This window comes from Microcebus murinus, chromosome 5, assembly GCF_040939455.1.
Source record: "Microcebus murinus isolate Inina chromosome 5, M.murinus_Inina_mat1.0, whole genome shotgun sequence".
NCBI classification, from domain to species: Eukaryota; Metazoa; Chordata; class Mammalia; order Primates; family Cheirogaleidae; genus Microcebus; species Microcebus murinus.
The window spans coordinates 42,978,328-42,996,361 of record NC_134108.1 but is presented as its reverse complement, the minus strand read 5'-3'; the positions used below and the strand labels follow the sequence as shown (position 1 = coordinate 42,996,361).

The 18,034-nt window shown below is 38.4% G+C and overlaps 1 protein-coding gene across 3 annotated transcripts in view; it reads left to right on the top strand.

The window, feature by feature from the left end:
• The first annotated feature begins 3,576 nt into the window (after positions 1-3,576).
• Positions 3,577-18,034, top strand: part of LOC105865363 (amine sulfotransferase-like) — a 95,747-nt gene continuing 81,289 nt past the window's right edge. For 2 of the 3 annotated variants that reach the window (XM_076003036.1, XM_076003034.1), the window contains exons 1-2: positions 3,577-3,716; positions 7,009-7,119. The gene's annotated coding sequence lies outside the window, so the exon portion shown is untranslated. Of the gene's footprint in view, positions 3,717-4,962; positions 5,151-7,008; positions 7,120-18,034 lie in introns of all 3 variants that reach the window. The other variant, XM_076003035.1, reaches the window with a different exon arrangement.

Sequence of the window (18,034 nt, the reverse complement as noted above, 5' to 3'; positions counted from 1 at the left end):
AGCATGCTTGAGGACAACCCTCCTCCCAAGGGGGGCTGTGTGCCCAGCCCAGGCTGTGACCCTGTGCAGGGAACCTCCCAGCCTGTATCACAGCCAGGGAAGACCTGGTGGCATAAGGTCTGGCCTGCTGGCAGAGACCCAGGAGAAGCCATGGAGTTGGGGAGGGTGGAAAGGAGTGAGGCCTGTTCTAGACTTCAGGTCATAGACAGCCACACCCCCAATGCAGATTTTCTGACTGAGTGGGGCCATTCCAGCCCCTCCCTGACATCTTTTCTTAAGCAGAGAACAGAACTTTGACCTCTGCTAACACCATTTGCTGTGCTTGAGGGTAGGCTTACCCAACCAAGCTCCATCTAGACTCATTCCCAGTCCAGCCCTCACTGAGGTGGAGAATAAGGACACACCTGGAAGAATCAGGGCCCTACTGACCACCCAGGCACTAGAGTGACTCTCCAGAGAAATAAGAGCTGTTTACAGGACCCCAAAACAACAGCCTACTCCTCTGAGTGAGCACCACCTACTGACAGGAAGGATATTCTGCACACCTTCTACAACATCTACTGACTCATCATACAGGGTGTGGTCAAATCTCACCCACAAACACTACCTACTGCCTCAGAGACAAAACAAGGCGTGTCATTATCCAAATGAAAATCTAAAGGTAAGAAGCAACAACAGATTCACATGGGAAGAAATCAGGAAAGGAACTCTGGAAATATGAAGACTAAAACAGAAAGCACACCCCCTAAGAAGAACACCAGCCCCTTAGAAAGGTACATCAACCAAAATCACAACACTAAAATGACAGAAGAAGAATTTTGTATATGGATCATAAGAAAATTCAACAACTTACAAGAAAAACTGTATATCCGACACAAAGAAAACACAAAAAGTTTCCAGGACCTGGAAGAACAATTCACTAAAGAAATTGAAACAATAAAGAAAAATCTAACTGAACTCCTGGGAGTGAAGACTCAATTCAGGGAACTACAAAACACAGTGGAAAGCCTGAAGAACAGGGTAGATCAAGCAGAAGAAAGAATCTCAGAGATTGAAGATAATACCTTCCAATTAAATAAATCAGTCACAGAGATAGAACAGAGAAACAAGAGAAAGGAGCAAAGCCTACAAGAAATGTGGGATTATGTGAAGAAACCTAATGTGGGGGTTACAGGATTGCCCGAAGGAGAATAAGAAAACACTCAAGGGTTGGATAAGCTGCTTGAAGATATAATAGAGGAAAAATTCCCAGGCCTTGCTAAAATTCTCAATATCAAAGTTCAAGGAGCTCAACGGACCCCTGGGAGATTCAATACAAGCAGGAAGACCTTACAAAGGCAGTCATCAGACTGACCAAAATATCAACTAAAGAAGCCCTTCTATGAGCTGTAAGATGAAAGAAGCAAGTAATATACACAAGAAAGCCAATCCCACTAACGCCAAACTTCCCTACTGAAACTTTACAAGAAAGGAGAAACTGGGGCCCCGTTCTCACTCTTCTGAAACAGAATAACACCCAGCCTAGAATCTTATTTCTGCAAAACTAAGTTTTGTATATGAAGGAGAAACCAAGACATTCTCAGATAAGGAAAGACTGAGACAATTCACCAAGACAAGACCAGCCCTTCCAGAAGTACTCAAAACAGTGTTACCCACAGATCAGCACAATAAACATTCACGAATGTGAATCTACTCAAAAGCTAAAGATGAAAGCCCAGAAACCACAATGGCTCAAGAGAGAAAACAAAGCAACAAATTTCAACCCAACACAATGAACAGAAATCTGCCCCCCCTATCAGTTATCTCAATAAATGTGAATGGCTTGAACTCCTCATTCAAGAGATATAGGCTGGTTCAATGGATAAAAAAAAATAAAATAAAAGCCAAGTATCTGCTGCCTTCAGGAAACACATCTAACCTGCAAGGATGCTGTTAGACTAAAGGTAAAGGGGTGGAGAACAATATTTCAAGCAAACAGAAGCCAAAAGAAAGCTGGCATGGCAGTGCTGATTACAGATAACTTAGTTTTTAAAGCAACAAAAGTAATAAAAGACAAAGAAGGTCATTATATAATGATGAAGGGTACAGTTCAACAAGAAGACATAACAATTCTAAATATATATGCACCCAACCTGGGTGCACCCAGATTCATAAAGCAAATGCTACTTTGATCTAAACAAATGGATAAACAGCAACACCATAATAGTCAGAAACTTTAACACCCCACTGACAGCACAGGACAGATCCTCCAAAGAGAAAATCAACAAAGAAATAATGGACTTAAACAGAACTCTAGAACAAATGGGCCTGACTGACGTGTACAGGACATTCTACCCCAAAACCACTGAATATACATTCTTCTCATCAGCTTGTGGGTAATTCTCTAAGATTGACCATATCCTAGGACCAAAAGCATGTCTCAAACAATTTAATAAAATAGAAATTATACCATGTATCTTTTCAGATCACAATGGAATAAAAAAAGAATTCAACCCTAACAGGAACTTTCATTTCTACACAAAGTCAGGGAAACTAAACAACCTTCTGCTGAATGATCACTTCATAAATGATGAAATAAAGAATGTAATCAAAAGATTCTTTGAACTAAATGACAAAGGAGAAACAAGTTGTCAAAAGCTGTGGGACACAGCTAAGGGAGTCCTGAGAGGAATGTTTATTTCCATAAACGCCTATATCCAAAAATCGAAAAGATCACAAATACACAACCTAATGAATTGTCTCAAAGAGCTGGAAAAAGAACAGTTCAACCCCAAACCCAGTCGTAGAAGTGAAATCAGTTCCAAAGGGGTCCTGCCTACATTAGGTAGGAAAGAATGTTACACAGAAGAAAAAGAAGAATCTGGACAGACTTTGCTGTGTTTCCCTAATCGTTTTTTAACATAACATCATTCTCTTTTTGCCCAACCATATTTATTCACAGTCTATACTCTGATAAACTTAAGCATGAAAATGGATAATTTCACCTCTACTTTGCTTCTTCTTCCTAAAAGATCTCATGTGGTCATGTTAAATAAATTGTTATGCCTTTTCTCCAGTTAATCTACAGTTCAGAGTTAATTTTTTAACAAAACATTCAAGGTCCAAGGAGAAGTTTCAATATGTATGATATGGCTAGATGATATGAAAGTCAAAATTGTGTGTATCTATAGGGGGGTGGGCTCATTGTCTGAAAGTAGCAATAAGAAGGGAAGAAGAAAAATATCCACTCTGAGAATGAAAATATCCATCAATTGAGAGAGTGATAAGTGAAGCATTAATTTCAGAGGGAAGAGACACATTTGTTACAGAAAATTGGAAAAGGACCAGTTTTCCGAAGGGGTTGAAGTTACAGAGTACTTGGTTGATAAGTGACCATGGATTATAGGGATTCAGGAGGTGGCAAAGTGTAGAATATAAAGTTAAGCTTAGCAAGAGGGTGAAGTTCAGATTAAAAATTAATTGGTCATTATTTCTAAGGACACTAATATAGCATTTCAGGAATTTGGAGCGATAGAATATATACTCAGCAAAATTGTGTCCAGAACTTGGTGGGGGACAATCGGGGTAGGGTTGAAATCCAAGGTCACTGTGATGAACAATGTGCCTGGGACCAAGAGTATAAGAGGATTAGTCTTAAAGACCTTAGAGCAGAGAAGAGTCGGGCTGCTGTGAGAGTCGAAGAGAGGGAGTGTGGGAGAATAGCCAGGATCACACAGGTATGCGACACCTTCTCAGAGCTTGATGCTGGGTATATGTTTGCCTGAAAAAGTTATTATTCTAAGAGTGTGCTGAAATGCCCTCTTGAGCCTAGCTGGGAGAAGATTGGTTTTATCTCATTATGCTGGCTCTAATAATTTGAGGAAGACCTGCTAATGAATGATCAATTAAAATTCACAACTTTTAAGTGCTGTTATGTTAACATATGAGAGTGAAAAGATTGAACTCACCATTTTACTGAAGAAGCTAGAAAATAGAAAAAGAGAATGGCATTAAATATGATAAAAGCTGAAACTAATATTTTGAAAACAGAATAACAATAGAATTAAAAATAAGTACAAATGTTCATCTCCTTTATGTTTTTCTGAAAAGATGAAAGGCCGAAGCTGGCAGGCTAAATAAAAGGGAAAACACAAGCAAGAAAGAGTAAGCCTTAAGTACTACTGCATTTAAATAGGTGATTAAATGAAACTACTCTCTTCAATATCTGGCTGATAAAGTGTAAAATACTGGTGGCATTAACACTATTCCTGAGAAAATACAAATGAGAAATATTGAATTAAGGATAGAAAACAATGAGGAACTTTCAAAATACTATGGAGGATGTTAAAAGGACATTATAAAGTGTATTACTTTCCTAGGGCTACAAAAACTAAGTACCTCAAACTGGATGCCTACAACAACAGAAGTTTATTTTTCTACCATACTGGAGGCTAGAATTCTGAAATCAGTCTTCTAGGGGAGAATATTGTCTTTCCTGAAAGTTTTGGTAGCCCCAAGCAGTCCTTAGCTTTAGGCCTCTTCACTCGAATTTCTCCAACAACTTTACTTAACATTCTCCCTCTTTGTCAGTCTTCACATGGGTTCTCTTTTCTGTGTGTGTCTCTGTCTATATCTTATCTCTTCTTGTAAGGACACTAGTTCATCCTGGGTTAAGGACCTAACCTACTCCACTATGAACATGTGAATGTGCTCACACTCTCTAAATACATTGTCCCCCCCACCCCCCACTGCTGCAGGACTTGCTACTCACAGCACAACTTGGACCAAACTCTCAGACCCTTAAATTTCTTCCATTCTGGATTCCATTCTTCCTACTTTGTGCTGAAGGTCCATGACCAGGAGTTCTCGGGTTTCCAACTAAGACCCATAGAGTCCACATCAAAATGGGTACATCAGCAAGAATGGAAGAGCTCCACTCAATGACAAATCTAGAATTTTCATCTTTCCATATTTCCTCCCCAGATTTCGAACAAGAGATATGCTTCATTTTTCTTGGAGAAACCATATGCAGGGTTGCTATGGAAATGGGAAGCAGCACCTCTCAGAGCCAATGTAGCCATTGACCTCCTGTTAAGCAATTACCTCAGCAACAACCTTGTTTCTAAATAAAGTCAAACTCTGAGGACCTAAGAAGTGCAAGAACTCTTGTGGTAATGCTATTCAAGGAACTCTGCAAAGTTTAAAACTGTCTTTGAAACTTTCAGGGTTAGATAATATATTTTATTTAACCTTTCCAGAGCATGGCAAATGATTCATATTTTCTCAAATATTATACTATTAAAAAAATTTAACTGCTACTAAAAACTTGACCAATCATAAAATAATTATAGATTACAAATAGAGAAGTAGAGAATTCTGTATAAAATATTGGCAAGGGATATTAAAGAGAATGATTAAAAAGAGTGTATGTTGGACAGTTCCATTTAATTCATATATATTTTATCTTAAGGCAAGTAACAATAAATATATTAAGAGATGAATGTTGCCAAGCTTTCTGATCATTGGCAAGAATGTCGTCAATCCCAGTAATGAGAGGCAGTCCTCTACCTTCTATGTTTGTGTTTATATGGGCATGCATACCTAGTGGAGTTTGGTTATTTAACAAGTTTTGTTTTATGTGTAGCTCCTTGACCACTTTTGCCTTCATAGTGTCTATCAGGGTTTGAGAATAAAGGTGAGAAATAGAAAATTTACATTAAATTTTACACAACAGGGTTAAATTTGATGCAAGTATGATAGGAAATTGGTTTTAATTGACCATGTATAATGTATAAGTACAAACAGAAAAATCTGAAAATAAAAGAGGTTTATATGAGAAAATACCTAGTATTATCTGACACATAAATCAAAGTCAATAAATGAGAAGTTGAAAAGAGAAGAGTCATAGAGTATAGTGTATAAGTTAGCATGTGTTAAAAGGATTGCTAAATATTTGAGGAAATGACAAAATGTTTGCTGAATGACTAGAAGACAAACAGCATTGGGTCTTAACAACAAATTAAAAATATGGGAAAATCTATCAGTAGAAATTATTTTAGCTAATGGAAATGTGATAATTGTATATCATTGCAAGTCTACAGATAACTAACTAATGGGTCACGTCTTACATACAAAAACTTTTTTTCTCCTTTCTAAAAAATCTGTATCTTAGTAGTAGCCTTTCATATAAAACTAATACAAAATTAAAGTTTTATGCTAGGAGAGTCATGTGCAATTTTAATATCTTGCTAAATATCTGCTGTTGGAGCATTAAAGAAGGAATAAACCTAATGAACTCATATTGGAGGTAATCCATGGTTTTGTTAAGAAAACAGTCAGACACTACAGATTGTCTAGGCAAGGCAAAATCTTTACTCCTCATAAGAAGGGTGCCTAGCACCAGCCAAAGCACCCAGCCAGCAGTGTGCCAAAAAGAGGTTCTTCACCTTTTTATCTCTAATGCACACTAAGGCTGTGTCTCATCCCATCAGTAGGGACTTTGAATTCACAATCTTGCTCTTACCTGATTGGCTAAGGCACATTGTTGAGGTAAAATAGAGAACAAAAAAGTTTAAACTGCTAAACATGGTGTTTTTTTTTTTTGTATTGCAATAAAGTAGATAAAATCAAGGTTGTTTTTATTGTAGAGTTTTTGCTATGTGCTAATAATTATGTAGAGCTTGATATCAGACAGAGTATTTATTCCTTTGGCAGAAAAGATTAGGCTGAGGTCATCTCCTCCTAAAATTTCCACCTCTTTTGTATTAGATTTTTCTATACTTTTCCTCAAATTAGGTAAGGATGACCTGACTTTGGTGTTCTTGGTTTTTTAATAGTAACAACTTGTTTTCATATGGAGGTGGAAAAGGTTGTTTAGTTAATGCTGTTTCTATTAATCTCTGGATTAGTCTCCTAACACAAGGGATAATGCAACATCCAACTAATATGAAGACACCAAATACAATAATTACGGAAGTTAGAACTTACGTAATCAACCTCTTTCATTTGTTTTCTCTCTTTTTTTTTCAGGATATTGTGGGGATACCAATATTTTGGTTACATGTTATGACTTTACCACACCGAAGCCATGATTTGGGGCATGCAGTTGGCTCACTACAACTCTCCCTGTGTTCATTAGTTGTGAGTTTACCTACTCCAAAACCCCAACCCTCATAAATATTGCTAATGCGTGAGCACCTTAGTGTTGATCAGTTAGTGACAATTTGATGACAAGTACATGTGGTGTTTATTCTTCCATTCCTGTGATACCTCACTTCAGAGGATGGGCTCAAGCTCTCTCCAGGAAAATATAAAAGGTGCTAGATCACCATCATTTTTTGTAATTGAGTAGCATTCCATTGTATACATATACCATATTTTATTTATCCACTCATGGATTAATGGGCACTTGGGTTTTCCACATCCTTGCAATAGTGAATTGTGTTGCCATAAACATTTAAGTGCAGATGTCTTTATTATGGAATGTCTTTTTTTTTTTTTGGCATATTATGGGGGTACAGATTTTAAGGTTTCAATAAATGCCCATTTCCCCCCCTCCCCCAAAAGTCTGAGTCTCCATCATGACCATCCCCCAGATGGTGCACATCTCACTCATTATGTATGTATATACCCACCCCCCTCCCCCCTCCCACCTGCCCAATACCCTATTACTGTAGTACCTATGTGTCCACTTAGGTGCTAGTCAGTTAATACCAGTTTTCTGGAGAATATATCTGGTGCTTGTTTTTCCATTCTTGGGATATTTCACTTAGTAGTATGGGTTCCAGGTCTAACCAGGAAAATATAAGATGTGCTATATCACCATTGTTTCTTAGAGCTGAATAGTACTCCATGGTATACATATACCACATTTTATTAATCCATTCTTGGATTGATGGGCACTTGGGCTGTTTCCACAGCCTTGCAATTATGAATTGTGCTGCTATAAACATTCGAGTGCAGGTGTCTTTTTTGTAGAGTGTCATTGGATCATTTGGGTAGATGCCCAGCAATGGGATTGCTGGATCAAATGGTAGATTCACTTGTATCGCTATAAGGTATCTCCATATTGCTTTCCACAGAGGTTGAACTAGTTTGCAGTCCCACCAGCAGTGTAGGAGTGTTCCTCTCTCTCCACAACCACGCCAGCATTTATTGTTTGGAGATTTTTTGATAAAGGCCATTCTCACTGGGGTTAAGTGATATCTCATTGTGGTTTTGATTTGCATTTCCCTGATGATTAGAGATGTTGAGCATTTTTTCATATGTTTGTTGGCCATTCTTCTGTCTTCTTTAGAAAAGTTTCTGTTCAAGTCCTTTGCCCACTTTTTGATGGTGTTATTTGATTTTTTCTTCCTGATTTTCGTGAGTTCTAAGTATATTCTAGTTATCAGTCCCTTATCGGATGCATAGGATGCAAAAATTTTCTCCCATTCTGTAGGTTTTCTGTTTACTTTCATGACTATTTCTTTGGCTGTGCAGAAGCTTTGTAGTTTGATCATGTCCCATTTATTTATTTTTGTTGCTGCTGTGATTGCCTTTGGGGACTTCTTAAATCTTTATGCACACAAACTGGAAAATGTGGAGGAAATGGACAAATTTCTAGAAACACACAGCCTCCCTAGGCTCAACCAGGAAGAAATAGATTCCCTGAACAGTCCAATCTCAACAGCTGAAATAGAAACAGCAATTAAAAATCTCCCTAAAAAGAAAAGTCCCGGTCCAGATGGCTTCACACCTGAATTTTACCATACTTACAAAGAAGAACTAGTACCTATCTTGCAGAAACTATTCCACAACATCGAGAAGAACGGAAACCTCCCCGACACCTTTTATGAAGCGAATATTACTCTGATACCAAAACCAAGAGAGGATGCAACAAAAAAAGAAAACTACAGTCCAATATCCCTAATGAATATAGATGCAAAAATTTTCAACAAAATCTTAGCTAACCGAATCCAGACACTTATCAAAAAAATAATCCACCACGACCAAGTGGGCTTCATCCCAGGGATGCAGGGATGGTTCAACATACGTAAATCTATAAATGCAATTCACCACATAAACAGAAGCAAAAACAAAGACCACATGATTCTTTCAATAGATGCAGAAAAAGCTTTTGAAAAAATTCAACACCCTTTCATGATATGAACACTTAAGAAAATAGGCATAGAAGGGACATACCTAAAAATGATACAAGCCATATATGACAGACCCATAGCCAACATCATACTGAATGGGGAAAGATTGAAATCATTCCCACTTAGAACTGGAACCAGACAAGGCTGCCCACTATCTCCACTTCTGTTCAACATAGTGCTGGAAGTCTTGGCTACAGCAATCAGACAGGAAAATGGAATCAAAGGTATTCAAATAGGGGCAGAAGAGATCAAACTTTCACTGTTTGCTGATGATATGATATTGTATCTAGAAAACCCCAAGGATTCAACCAAGAAACTCCTGGAACTGATCAATGAATTTAGTAAAGTCTCAGGATACAAAATCAATACACAGAAATCAGAGGCATTCATATATGCCAACAACAATCTAATTGAGAACCAAATCAAAGACTCAATTCCCTTCACAATAGCAACAAAGAAATTAAAGTACCTAGGAATATATTTAACCAAAGAGGTAAAAGACCTCTACAGGGAGAACTATGAAACACTGAGGAAGGAAATAGCAGAGGATGTAAACAGATGGAAATCCATACCATGCTCATGGATCGGCAGACTCAATATCATCAAAATGTCTATACTACCCAAACTGATCTACAGATTCAATGCAATACCTATTAAAATCCCATCAGCATTCTTCACAGATATAGAAAAAATAATTTTACGCTTCGTATGGAACCAAAGAAGACCCCGAATATCAAGAGCAATTCTAGGCAACAAAAACAAAATGGGAGGCATTAACATGCCAGGTATCAAACTATACTACAAAGCTGTTGTAATTAAAACAATATGGTATTGGCACAAAAACAGGAATATTGACCAGTGGAACAGATGTGAGAATCCTGATATAAAACCATCCTCATATAGCCATCTCATCTTTGACAAAGCAGACAAAAACATACACTGGGGAAAAGAATCTCTCTTCAATAAATGGTGCTGGGTAAACTGGATAGCCACCTGTAGAAGGCTAAAACAGGACCCACACCTTTCACCTCTCACAAAAACCAACTCACGCTGGATAACAGACTTAAACCTAAGATATGAAACTATTAGAACTCTAGAGGAAAAAGTTGGAAACACTCTCCTAGACATCGGCCTGGGCAAAGAGTTTATGGAATGTCTTTTGTTCCTATGGGTGGATGCCTAATAGTGCTATTGCTGGATCCAATGGTATTTCTATTTTTACTTCTTTGAGGTGTCTCTGATTTCTTTTCTAGAGAGGTTGTACTAATTTGCAGTCCCACCACCAGTGTAAGAGTGTTCCTATCACTCCCCATCCTCTCTAGCATTTGTTGGTTTGGGAGTTTTTGATAAAGGCCAATGTCACTGGGGTTAGGAGATATCTCACTGTGGTTTCATTTGCATTTTCCTGACAATTAGAGATGTTGAGCATTTTTTTTACATGTTTTCTGGCCATTATTCTGTCTTCTTTTGAAAAGTTTCCGTTCATTTCCATTGCCCACTTATTGATGGGGTTGTTGGAATTTTTCTTGTTGATTTTTTTGAGCTCTAGATAGATTCCTGTTATCAGCTCTTTATCAGAGTGTAGAAAGCAAATATTTTCTATCATTCTTTTTTTTTTTTCTTTTCTTTTTTTTTTTTTTTAGGAGACAGGGTCTTGCTTTGTTGCCCAAGCTAGAGTGGAGTGCTCTATCATTCTTTAGGCTGTCTATTTGCTCTAATGATAGCTTCTTTGGCTGTGCAACAGCTTTTTAATTTGATCAGGTCCCATTTCTTAATTTTGGTTACTGCTGTGATTGTTTTGGGGGTCTTCCTCATAAATTCTTTGCCTAGGCTGCTGCCTAAAGAGTCTCTCCTACATTTTCTTCTAGGATTCTTAAGGTTTCATGCCTTAGGTTTAAGTCTGTTATCCATCATAAATTGATTTTTGTAAGAGGTGAGAGGTGGGTACCCAGTTTCAATCTTCTGTATATAGTTATCCAGTTTTTCCAACACATTTATTGAAAAGAGATTCTTTTTCCCAGTGCATATTTTTCTCTGTGTTGTCAATGGTTACATGAAAATATGCGAATGCTTTCATGTCTAGATTCTCATGCCTTTTCCAAAGGTCTATATTTCTGTTATTGTGCTAGTAATATGCTATTTTTGTTACTATAGCCATGTATTACAGCTTGAAGTCTGGTAAACTAATACCTCCTAGTTTGTTGTTTTTGCATAAGATTGCTTTGGCCATATGATGTTTTTTCTGGTTCCATACAAAGCATACAATTAGTTTTTCTACATCTGTGAGGAATGATGATGGTACTATGATAGGAACTACATTAATTCTGTAGATCACTCAGGGTAGTATGGCCATTTTATCAGTGTTGATTTTGCCAATCCATGAGCAAGGTAGAGTTTTCCAAATCATTGCTCCATGATGCTGGTGAAATGGTTATCTACATTGGGGTTTTCAGTTACTTCATTCATACAAGGTAGTAAGTCCTTGCAGAGCTTTGGTTGTTCTGCCTTCCAGAGCTGTGTTGTTGGGGATTTAAGTGCAGAACTGGCCTCCAATCATGACACACACTGTACCTTTTTCTGTTAATATCATGTCCAAAGCCATTCTATTTCCCCAGGTCATTTTGTTGGCAGGCCCTAATTGTTCAGCTATATTTTTGATGGCAACCCTGATATAATTTACAAATCTTTGTGGATTGTAGTATACATAGTTGATTCAGCCTACATTTTTATTTACAGTGGACCACCAGAAGAATAAAGATTCAAATATAACCCTTATTTGATGTCTAGTTTTGAATTCATTTGGTACCCTTCTGGAGACTCTAATAGCATCAAGAAATATATGAGAATCAAAAGATCCTCTCAGACTATCTGTTTCTTTTTTTCGTCTGATGTTCTCTCTCCTGAATCGGGAGCTGATGGAATGCCAGCGTAAAAGGGACCCCAATTGCACCAAAGTTCAGATGCCACTCTAGCTTTTCAATAGGACGTTAAATTGTTGGTCTTTCATTACCACCAGAGGTCTCCTTGGGATATGAAGAGGGTACACTGATCCTGTAAATTCTAGCAGGCCAAGCTTTCATTGCACCCTATTGTGGTTCTAAGAGTCACCACCCCTCCTCCTGTCTAGAGAGACAGGAGGTAAAGTTGACATCAGAGGGTGGTAGCCTCATGGTCCTCTAAGGCTGAGCTGGAAAACTTCTCATATCATGGAAAAGTAATCATGGGGTTTTGCATGATTTATTTCCTCATGGCATGGTCTACTGGAGGAGAGCTACCATGTAGTGCATGCCCATAGGATCTACAGACCATCCAAGTGTAAAGGAAAATATTTAGGTCTTCAGGCTTCCTGTCACTCAGGCATAACAATCGCACTTATTTAGTGTTCAGACAGAATATTTGATCGATATTAACCAGGCTCTTTCATTTTTATACCCAGTTTCTATTGAAACTGCCTCAAATCATTGACTTTTATAATGGCTACCTTAGATGGGTCATTAGGGAAAGATAAAGGTATAGTGTTGTTGTGAGTTTATTTCTCTTACTTTATGTTTGATAGTTTATTTAGGTTAGATAGGTTATTAGGAAGATTACCTTTGATTTCTCCCTCTCTTTGGTAAAAAATTATATTTAATGAATTTAAAATCTGGAGAATAATGGTGGAGGTCTCTTCTGTAGTTGCTTCCTGCTGGACATGGAGGTTGAGATGTCCCTACCTCAGCTGAGAGTTTATTTGTGTCACAAAGGGAGAGGGGTTTGAATTCAGACGATTTTAAAACTGAGAGTAGAGGCAGGACACGAATCATAAAATTGTAAAGGTTCTTTTTACCTCTTTTTTTGTTTTTATTTCTACAGTTTCAAATGAGTAACTGGCTGCTCCCAGTTGGCCTTGAATTTATGATAACATAGTTCAGTGAGTTTTATTGCAATGCCAGTAACTTATCAAATGTAGCTTTAGTAGGCAAAAGATACATAGAAAGTTTAACAAACTCTACATTTTAACTCTGTACTGGCAGATTGATTGAATTTTGAACTTTTAATGTATTTTGTTCATTTGTTTAAACAGGTATGCAAGAACAGAAGTTCCAAGAAGCTTTATATATAAATCTTATAAACTGAGAACAGAAAACTTTGTTGGTTTAACCAGAGATTTATCATTCATGATTTCCAACTTAATGACATATAGAATCCTTTTGTAAATTCTCCTCCACGAACCGTATCTCCACTTGCACAGACTATCTTCGACATCCTCGGAGTTTCTGTTTTTGTCCCAGATTTTCTTTCTTAAGCCACCAGTTATTTGTTAGGACATAAATTTTCATACAAGTTTCCTTTCTAAATTTTTATTTTATTATTATTATTTTTATTTTATTTTTTTTTTTTTGAGACAGAGTCTCACTTTGTTGCCCAGGCTAGAGTGAGTGCTGTGGCATCAGCCTGGCTCACAGCAACCTCAATCTCCGGGGCTCAGCGATCCTACTGCCTAGCCTCCCGAGTAGCTGGGACTGCAGGCATGCGCCACCATGTCCGGCTAATTTTTTTTTTGTATATATATTTAGTTGGTCAATTAATTTATTTCTATTTTTGGTAGAGAGGTGGTCTCGCTCAGGCTGGTTTTGAACTCCTGACCTTGAGCAATCTGCCCGCCTCGGCCTCCCAAAGTGCTAGGATTACAGGCGTGAGCCACCACGCCCGACCTCAAGTTTCCTTTCTATACAAAATTATTCTCTTTCTTCTAACTTTCCTTATCAAAAATGCATTTTCATATCTTTACCTTTCTTTCCATCTCTCTCTCTCCTACTCACTGGTTCCTTCTATCTTGTTTCTTACTTTCCTGCTAAAATCATAGAGATAGGACTCCAGGTCTAGATAAAGCATAAAAGAAGGTTGTATGTAAATTCTCAGTTATGTTTTTCCACGAGCCCAAGAGAGGAACCCTGTGATGTTAAAGGAGTTAGGTGCCTAACTGAACCATGTATCATTTTCCAGTGTAGGGTAAGGCAATTGGGAAGCACAAAATGGATGTGCAAAGACTTTATCTCCCAGAGGGCAGAGAGGCTATAGAATACACAAAGAGTTTGTATTTTACCTTTCACTCTCATGATGGAGATACAGAGGTCATGAAAATTCAGGGAGAGTAGAGTAAGCAGGGCCAGTGTTTACTAAAGTCAATATGATTATATGCAATATGCTTATGCCACAGCAGTGTGACCACATTGAACTTGTCCCAAAGCTGGGCGTGTCCATTAGAATGAAGCAGTTCCATTGGATCTGTGGGTGTGGAGGATGCCAGCTCTGGGGAGGACTGTCAGTTCTGGCCCCACACTCTGATCCCTGGGGCATTTTTCTTCAGGTACCCAGTTGGTTGTAGAGCAAGCAGGTTGTACTTCCCAGAGCAGGACGTGCTCCTGGTGTCTTTTTTCTTTGGCCTTCAGGGTATCTCTGTCTGTGAAAAACTCTTTTGTAGAGGCAGACACTGTTCGAAAAGTTTTTTTCTATGCTCAGGGCCACTATCCATCCCACTCTCTCTTTTTCCACTTGCCTCTCCCCATCCTTGCTATCAAAGACCTTGAAGGCCAGTTTAAACTTCCACTTGTGGATTCTGAGGCACCTGCGAGTAGTCAGGATCCATCTCCTCCATTCTCACTTGTTTGGCTCCTGCCTCCACGAGATCAAATAAAGGCCTTCCATTTTGAGAATATTCAGCACATGGGATTTTATGGTTGAAAGGGGAAAGTAGAGGGGAAACGGGGTCACCAGGGGGAGAGGGATTCTTTTTTTCCTCTTTTCCTGTTTCTTCATTGTCTCTCCCTTTAAGACAGAACAAAACAATACAGTCTCTTCTCTACCACTGGACATAGTCAATTTTTTCCTGAGAGCAAGACTTTTGCTATTAACATATTCAATTAAAAGTTGGCAAAACAAACCTAGTCTTTGTATCAACAAAATTTGGGCCAAGAGAAGGGAAGTTTAATGATGGGTTCTTGCATCCCTATAAAACAACAATATTTTACCATCTATTAGTCCTAGCGGGCTATCAGGGGGAATTTTATCTTTACCTCTATTTTCTCTAGAGATTTTCTTACTTGTGCTATTTCCCATCCTGGTTTCCTGGGTGTATGTGTGTCCTAGTTTAGAGGTTCAACTGTCCCCACCCCAGAGGTTTCTGACATCTCAACTTCCACTTCATCCATCTCTGGCCACTCCCTTGGTGAGAATTTAGGCTCCTCTTTACATTTGGGTGTCGACTAAGCTCTAGTTCAAGACTACATACCACCTTCAGTCACATGAGGCAGCCACAGAACTGTGGATCAGCATTTCATAACCGCTTCATTCCCAAGGCATGTCTCAGTCACACACACACACACACACACACACACACACACACACACACACACACCTTCTGAAATGTCCTGATCACTGAGGACATACTTCATTGTCCCCATGACTTTTTTACCTTGGTCTCTGCACAGTTACCTGGTTGCTGTGGTTCTTGCTCAGGCCTTGTTCCCTGTATCATGGACAGCTCAGGTACTTTCACCACTTTGGGGAGTCTTGGTCACCTGGATCTCAAGTGCTGCCACAATGAGGTAGCAGGATACCTCTCACCCTGGAGAAGGGATCAAGTAGTCCTTCCAAAGGGAATGGGTGATCCCACAGGAGCCCTCAAATTGTTGGAAGTATCCCATGGTGTCATTAAGAAAACTGTCAGACAGTGTAGATTGTCTCTGCAAAGCAAAATCTTTACTTCTGATCAGAAGGACCCTTAGCAGCAGCCAAACCAGCCAGCCAGCAGCATGCTACAAGGAAATTCTTCACCCTTTTATCTCTAATGCAGACCTAGGGCTGTGTCTCATCCTATTGGTAAGGACTTTGACCTCCCAATCTTGCCTTTACCCCATTGTCTAAGGCTGTTGTTGGGGTAAAAGGGAGAACAAGGAAGTTAAACTTACTAAGTGTGTGCTTTTTCCTTTTCGGAATTGCAATAGAAGAGATTAAACCAAGGTGGCTGTTATTGTACAGTTTGTGCTATGTGCTAATAATTACATAGAGCTGGATATCAGACAGAGTATACCTTTGGCAGAAAAGATTAGGCCGAATTCATCTCTTCCTACATTAGGCACTAGGAAATCTGGGTGGCTGAGGGCCTGGGGTAGGGAAGACTATTATTAGAATATATAAAGAATTGATATTCATATATACATTTTAAGGATTTCTATCTCTATTTACCTATCATTAATAATATTATTCATCTTCATTATTCATATTCATTTCATGAAAATATACATGCAGCCAAATTTTGTTACAATATAGGTACTTGGGCATGTATTATAATTAAACATAAAAGGCTTTGTATGCTATTTTGGGATCTACTCCACCAGAGATAGGTTTTGTAGTAGCTGTAACATTCCTGAAATTTGGAAGGAGAGACATCCTGTTAGAGTGGTGGGCAAATAAGTTGAATTGGAGCAAAGTGTCACTCAGGTGAGACAGCAGCACAGAGGGGAACTGGAAAACAGATTAAAGTTTATATAGAATGGCTTTATGCCAAAAAAGCAGAATTGTTTTTCTTTTAAATTAATAAGAATTCTTTGTTTTTAAGAATAGACTTTAGATTTTAGAACAGGTCTAGGTTCACAGCAAAATTGAACAGGAGATACAGAGAATTCCTACATGTATCTGCCCCTACACATGGGTGGCCTCCCCATTATCAACATCCCCCCTGAAATTGTCCATGTGTTACAGTTGATGGATCCACATGAACACTGCATTATTACACTAAGTTAACAGTTTACACTAGCTATGCTGTTGGTGTTCTATGGTTTCAGACAAATGTGTAATACCATGTATCCACTGTGACAGTATCATGCAGAGTAGTTTTATTGCCCTAAACATATTCTTACTCTGACTGTTCATCCTTCAATCCCCCATAATACCTGGCAGCCACTAATCTTTTTACTGTCTCCACAGTTTTGTCTTTCCAGAATGTCATATATTTGGTAAGTACACAGTATATATCATTTGTAGTTTGGCCTCTTTCACTTAGCAGTATACATTTAATTTTTCTCCATGTGTTTTCATGGATTGATAGTTCACTTCTTTTTCATGCTGAATAACATTTAACTGCCTGCATGTACCACAGTTCATCCACTCACCTACTGCAGAAAATCTTGGTTGCTTCCACATTGGGAATTATGAATAAAACAATTATAAACCTCCATATGCAGGTTTTGTGTGGACAGCAGTTTTCAACTTCTTTCGATAAATACCAAGGAGCAGGACTGCTGGATCACATGGTAAAAGTGTCCATAGTTTTGTACAAAACTGTGAAACCACCTTCCAGAGAGGCTGTACCATTTTGTGTTCTCACCAGCAATGAATGAGAATTCTTGTTGCTCCACAGTCTTGCCAGCATTTGATCTTGCCAATATTGTGAATTTTGGTCATTCTAATACGTGAATAGGGGTATATTAATATTGTTATAACTTGCATTTTCTATGATGTGGTGTGCTTTTTCATATGTTTATTTGCCATCTCTGTATATTCATAGGTGTGGTATCTGTTAAGCTCTTTAGCCCATTTTTAAATTGGGTGTTTAGTTTTATTACAGTTGAGTTTTAAGAGTCATTTGTACATTTTTGATGACAGTCCTTTGTCAGATATGTCTTTGTAAATATATTCTCCTAGTATTTGGATTGTCCTTTCATTCTCTTGATAGTGTCTTTCTGAGAGCAGACATTTTATTTTTTATTTCGGCATATTATGGGGGTACAGATTTTAAGGTTTCAATAAATGCCCATTTTCCCCCCACCCCACACAAGTCTGAGTCTCCATCATGACGATCCCCCAGATGGTGCACATCTCACTCATTATATATGTATATACCTTGCCCCCTCCCACCTCCCACCTGCCCAATA